Here is a 7,161-nt window from a genome sequence, read left to right as displayed (position 1 = left end):
AAAGTTCTGAATTTTGTGTTTTTGTTATTGCTTTTGCTATCAAAAGCCTCATTTTTAAGAATATTTGATTGATAACAGATCATTTTATGCGCTGAGCGTTCGCGAGAAAAACGCGTTTAAAGTTTCAAGATCGATTAAAGAAGAGCCGAACAGCTTCTTCTAATTGCTGTACCTTTAAAACAACCTCGACTTTTTAAAAATCACTTTACTACCCATTTTGTGAAAAATAAAAAAAATCGATGTTTTGAGCCCGTCAAATGGGATGACCCCCTTAAAGTGGGTGTTTCGGCGAATTTATGCCAACACTCACCTCTACTGCGTAATTAGAGATTATTCACTTTATCTTTTTCTTGCAATGCTTCTTTTTGCTTTAAAAACATTTCCTAAGTTTTATAGAAATATATTGCACATAAACAGATCTACATATTGGTAGTATATGCGCATGTAAACACATGAGAAAAAGCGGTTTGCTAAGTTGATTCACAGACAGGTGTGAAGTTGTACTGTTTAATGATGATGCTTTGCTGATAAAAAATTTGAGTAAATGACATGGGGAGGATGGAGTCATATGTAGAAGTTCACGCAAGTGAGGAAAGTTCTCTGATCGCCATTCACTTGGGAGTGGCCAGAAACGATTCTTTTACATATGACTCAAGCAGCTCACGACTTCCGGTCTTTGACCAAGTATCCTCTGGGTAGCCTAAGAACATCCGTTTGAAGGCGAGCTAACGTGAGAAGGCGAAATATCCCCTACATAGGGTTGTGCGCTGGGTTTGGGACCCGCCACGTAAAAAAACAACCCCAGCGAATAGCAACAACCAGCCTCGGATGAGAGACCCCCCTTTTGATGACGACCATGGAAAACGAAATAAGGACTACGAATTGAGGGCATGCACCTGGAATGTCCGGTCCCTTAATTGGGAAGGTGCCGCTGCCCAGCTGGTTGATGTCCTCGTGAAAATAAAGGCTGACATCACCGCCGTCCAAGAAATGCGATAATATATAAAGGAGCGCAAGTTTGGTGTTGGATTCGTGGTGGGAGAGAGACTCCGTCGCCGAGTACTATCATTCACTCCGGTGAATGAACGTCTAGCCACAATCCGCATCAAAGCGAGGTTCTTCAACATATCGCTGATTTGCGCCCACGCCCCGACGGAAGAGAAGGACGATGTGACCAAAGATGACTTTTATGAGCGCTTGGAGCTCGCTTATGAGAGCTGCCCCCGCCACGATGTCAAAATCGTGCTTGGCGACTTCAACGCCAGGGTGGGCAAAGAAGGTATCTTTGGCACTACGGTCGGTAAATTCAGCCTCCACGAGGAAACATCCCCAAATGGGTTGAGGCTGATCGACTTCGCCGGGGCCCGAAATATGGTTATCTGTAGTACTAGATTCCAGCATAAGAAGATTCATCAAGCTACCTGGCTGTCTCCGGATCGAAAAACTACCAACCAGATCGATCATGTTGTGATAGACGGAAGACACGTCTCCAGTGTTTTAGATGTGCGTGCGCTCCGAGGTCCTAACATTGACTCGGACCACTATCTTGTTGCAGCTAAGATTCGCACCCGCCTCTGTGCAGCAAAAAACGCACGCCAACAAACACAAGGAAGGTTCGACGTCGAGAAGCTGCAATCACAAGAGACAGCCGAGCGATTTTCTACTCGGCTTGCACTCCTGCTCTCTGAGAGCACTCGTCAACAACTCGGTATAAGGGAACTGTGGGACGGCATTTCAAACTCCTTACGTACAGCTGCAACCGAAACCATTGGTTTTCGGAAGGTGCAAAAGAACAGCTGGTACGACGAGGAGTGCCGTGTCGCAGCGGAGAGAAAACAGGCTGCCTACCTCGCAACGTTACGATCGACCACAACACGTGCGGGATGGGATAGATACCGAGAGTTGAAGAGGGAAGCGAGACGCATTTGTAGACAGAAAAAGAAAGAGGCCGAAATGCGTGAGTACGAAGAGCTTGATAAGCTGGCCGACAGGGATAATGCTCGAAAATTCTACCAAAAGATGCGGCGGCTTACAGAAGGTTTCAAGACCGGAGCATACTCATGTAGAACCCCCCAAGGTGATCTAGTCACCGATGCCCAGAGCATACTTAAATTATGGAGGGAACACTTCTCCAGCCTGCTGAATGGCAGTGAACACACAACGCCAGGAGAAGACGAACCCGATTCCCCAATCGATGACGATGGAAAAGACGTTCCATTGCCCGACCAAGAAGAAGTTCGAATAGCAATTACCCGCCTGAAGAACAACAAAGCGGCGGGGGCGGATGGATTGCCAGCCGAGCTATTCAAACACGGCGGCGAAGAACTGATAAGGAGCATGCATCAGCTTCTTTGTAAAATATGGTCGGACGAAAGCATGCCCAACGATTGGAATTTAAGTGTGCTATGCCCAATCCATAAAAAAGGAGACCCCACAATCTGCGCCAACTACCGTGGGATTAGCCTCCTTAATATCGCGTATAAGGTTCTATCGAGCGTATTGTGTGAAAGATTAAAGCCCACCGTCAACAAACTGATTGGACCTTATCAGTGTGGCTTCAGACCTGGTAAATCAACAACCGACCAGATATTCACCATGCGCCAAATCTTGGAAAAGACCCGTGAAAGGAGAATCGACACACATCACCTCTTCGTCGATTTTAAAGCTGCTTTCGACAGTACGAAAAGGAGCTGCCTTTATGCCGCAATGTCTGAATTTGGTATCCCCGCAAAACTAATACGGCTGTGTAAACTGACATTGAGCGGGACCAAAAGCTCCGTCAGGATCGGGAAGGACCTCTCCGAGCCGTTCGATACCAAACGAGGTTTCAGACAAGGCGACTCCCTATCGTGCGATTTCTTCAATCTGCTGCTGGAGAAAATAGTTCGAGCTGCAGAACTTAATCGAGCAGGTACAATCTTTTATAAGAGTGTACAGCTGCTGGCGTATGCCGATGATATTGATATCATCGGTCTCAACACCCGCGCCGTTAGTTCTGCTTTCTCCAGACTGAACAAGAAAGCAAAGCAAATGGGTCTGGCAGTGAACGAGGGCAAGACGAAATATCTCCTGTCATCAAACAAACAGTCGTCGCACTCGCGACTTGGCACTCACGTCACTGTTGACAGTCATAACTTTGAAGTTGTAGATAATTTCGTCTATCTTGGAACCAGCGTAAACACCAACAACAATGTCAGCCTGAAAATCCAACGCAGGATAACTCTTGCCAATAGGTGCTACTTCAGACTGAGTAGGCAATTGAGAAGTAAAGTCCTCTCTCGACGAACAAAAACCAAACTCTATAAGTCACTCGTTATTTCCGTCCTGCTATGTAATGCAGAGGCCTGGACGATGGCAACAACTGATGAGTCGAAGTTGCGAGTTTTCGAGAGAAATGTTTTGCGAAAGATTTATGGTCCTTTGCGCGTTGGCCACGGCGAATATCGCATTCGATGGAACGATGAGCTGTACGAGATATACGACGACATTGACATAGTTCAGCGAATTAAAAGACAGCGGCTACGCTGGCTAGGTCATGTTGTCCGAATGGACGAAAACACTCCAGCTCTGAAAGTATTCGACGCAGTACCCGCCGGGGGAAGCAGAGGAAGAGGAAGACCTCCACTCCGTTGGAAGGACCAAGTGGAGAAGGACCTGGCTTCGCTTGGAATATCCAATTGGCGCCACGTAGCGAAGAGAAGAAACGACTGGCGCGCTGTTGTTGACTCGGCTATAATCGCGTAAGCGGTGTCTACGCCAGTAAAGAAGAAGAAATGACATGGTTGGGCTCCTATCTGCAAGTATGTACATAATTGAGTAAGTATTTACCAATAGTGAACCGTGCAGGAAAACGTATAAGTCCGTACTGTAGGTGCCTCTGCGGATTCTTCACTGTGGCGTATTTGGACCTTATGTCATCAATTTCATGTCAAAAACTCGAAAGCGTTGGCTTCGAAAGCAAATAGTTAATTATTTTTATGGAAAATATATATAGAAAATATGTTCACTTAATCCTAATTCTAAAAGTCCCCAGATATCGAATATGTGTACCCCTGTTCATACTACCAACTTTTTGTCGAAAATATTGATTAATCTGTGAAATATATTATTGAAATTTGAAGAAATGTTTCTTCGGTAATAATATACCCTTGTGTCAAAAATGGGCTGATTTATAATTATACGATCCTTTAGATCCCATATACATATCTAATATAGAAATTTCAAACTGCCGGCCGAACTTATGCCATACATATATACGAATTACCCCAACTTCTATGTATATATTACACATAATGATTTTAGTTTTTCTAACAAGCCTTATGTCAAATATGTTGCTCAGTGTGTGAGTTATGATTGAAGAAATGTTCTCAAGTATCTGAGCAATGTCAAAACATCAGCCTTCAATTTCTCTGCGGCAGTATGACTTAATTCCTATCTAACTTTAAACCGTTTATGTTGGTTAAAATGGGTGATATTTTAATAACAGTGTATTTTTTGTGCCTAAAACAGAAAAATTTGAGCGAAGACTTGGCAACTCGAACATCCGGCTAACTTTACCTATATGCTTGGTTTTACACCTTAACGTATTAGGTTTTCAAAAATCCGCTTTTTTACTCCTTATTTAATGGTTTATAAAAATGTTTACAGTTATCGGATTTAGTTCAAATATGCGCCGTTTCGTTCAATAAGAACTCGGACAATCACTTCTCACAAGCCTCTTTTGAGTCCAACTTTACACCAACAAGGGCGTTTGTCATGGACAGGAACAAGTGGTAATCAATAAAACCTCCCATCTGAGATCCCGTAGTTTCTGAAGAGTCATCAACGAAGTGTGTGGTCTGGCGTTGTACTGGTGGAACACTACACCCTTCCTGTTGGCCAATTCTGGACGGTTCTGGTCGATCGCCTACTTCAAGTACTTCCAGTTATTCAGTTAGAATTAGGCGTCTGGCCATATGGGAGCAGCTCATAGTGGGTGATTCTCTTCCGATCCCATCAAACACACAGCAAAACCATGCTGGTCGTCAATCCTGGGTTACCCACTGTTTGGGACGATTGACTGGCCTTCGACCACGACCGTTTTCGCTCGATATTGTCGTATGTAACCCATTTTTGAAGCGAATGGTGACTGGCGGCGTCGGTTGAGTTCGTTCCGTTTCAGCAGCATATCGCGCGTTGATTCGGTCCAAAAGGAACCAACAGCCAAATCGTGCGGCACCCAAACATCAAGCTTTTTTGTGTATCAAGCCTTCTGCAGATGGTTTAAAATGGTTTGGTGACTAACTCGATGTTTTCTATGATTTGATCGGTATTCGTCGTCACAGATCTTCCGCCGGCTGGCTTTTCCATGGTGTCGTTTTCACCCGCTCTGAATCGTCGAAACGATTCGTCCGCAGTTCGATAGACTACCATCCCCCAAAATAACATTAATCTCACGGGACGTTTCTCTAGCCGATTTGCCTTTAACGAAGGAAAACTTTAAAATTGCGCGACTTTCGGCGTTACTGAACTTCATGTTTACACGTCTATAACTCCATCTAAACTAAGTAATCTTGCATATCGTCGTTTTGTAGGTTATGTCAAAACCTTTCAAAGATGTATAGTATTACTAGATACGAGCTCTGTGGCGCTTTATATATAGCCGCGAAATTCAAAAGACAAAAAGGCGGAAGGGAGATATTTGACAACTTAATATTTCCCTGGCTTTGATTCCGACGGACGCTTAATAAACCTGATTCCGATCCTTTGGTTCACGTTTTCCACATCAACTGAATTTTAGTATAATTTTGATTTAGTACGTGATTTAGTACGTTTGATTTTAGTATCATTTTTGCAGAGGGGAGGTAAAATATAATAATAGAACTAAGGGAGTCTATGACCCTCAAAATTAGTCATTATGATACAAAATTTCGTTATTTATTTAGTCACGATTTCGTCGAATAATGAAGTTGGTCAGTGTATATTTCAATATTGCCAACACCTGAAGATATTTAGCCGGCTTTTGATCCTTGCAAGTTGCTAGAGAATAAATTGTTGGGCTACACCCGAACCTTAAACCTTTCCATTTTTTCTTCGTTACAAACCATTCACACAGCTTCAGGTGCGGACATACACCCTTCAAATATTCCAAACTTTTGATGGACCGTTATGCGTGGAAATATTAAACTTTGATTCATCGCTGAATATGACGTTCTGCCAAAACGACTATGGCTCTTTGAAGAGAAGCATGGCGAAGTCTAGTGCCTTCATTTTTGTTTACACCAGAAATTACTGGTTTCTGGTGGGCAATTTTTTCATGATAACCAGCATTGTGTAAGCAGTTCGAAATTGGTTGGGGACAGATTTTTTTTCATTTACTCTTGCACGTTTTGACACAATGCTGCGGAGCTAATTTTCTAATTGAAGACTACAAAAGCTACTACAAGTATATTGTATTGGTTATTGCGTTGTTCTCTTGGCATTGGGATGATATGATGATGATCAATGTTGTCCGGATGAACGATCATGTTGTCCGGATGGATGAAAACACTCCGGCTCTGAAAGTATTCGACGCAGTACCCGCAGCGGGAAGCAGAGGAAGAGGAAGACCTCCACTCCGTTGGAAGGACCAAGTGGAAAAGGACCTGGCTTCGTAGCGAAGAGAAGAAACGACTGGCGCGCTATTGTTGACTCGGCTATCATCGCGTAAGCGGTGTCTACGCCAGTAAAGAAGAAGAAGAAGATGATGATCATAGACAAATTTACCAGTTTCTCCATATTTTGTTATAATGTTTCACATTGTTGCATTCTTTTGTGCGACCTATCCACGATTTCTCCGATTGCCCTCAAACATTTCTTCTCCAGTATAAAACTAGGATTAGCTTTCGCATTTCGAAAGAAAGATCTTGACCACGGTTCACGATTCCCTGAAATACTTCACGCTCAATAGTTATTGAAGTGTAAAATTACGAGTGAACGCATAAATGCGATGGATGTAATTACTTACATACATAAGTATGTATGTATAGTATGTCTGCACTTAAAGTTCTAAAAATATTTCTTTGAAAATTTGCGTGTAAACTTAACTCCTTATCGAAAAATACTTAAAGCGCACATGCCCATGCACACGATAGTGATAGCGCGAAGTATATTTGCACTCATTTGTTATTTCTATCTTTTTGT

This window comes from Bactrocera dorsalis, chromosome 4 (genome assembly GCF_023373825.1).
Source record: "Bactrocera dorsalis isolate Fly_Bdor chromosome 4, ASM2337382v1, whole genome shotgun sequence".
Lineage (NCBI taxonomy): Eukaryota > Metazoa > Arthropoda > Insecta > Diptera > Tephritidae > Bactrocera > Bactrocera dorsalis.
The sequence above is the reverse complement of the archived record's forward strand: the minus strand, read 5'-3'. Positions refer to the sequence as shown.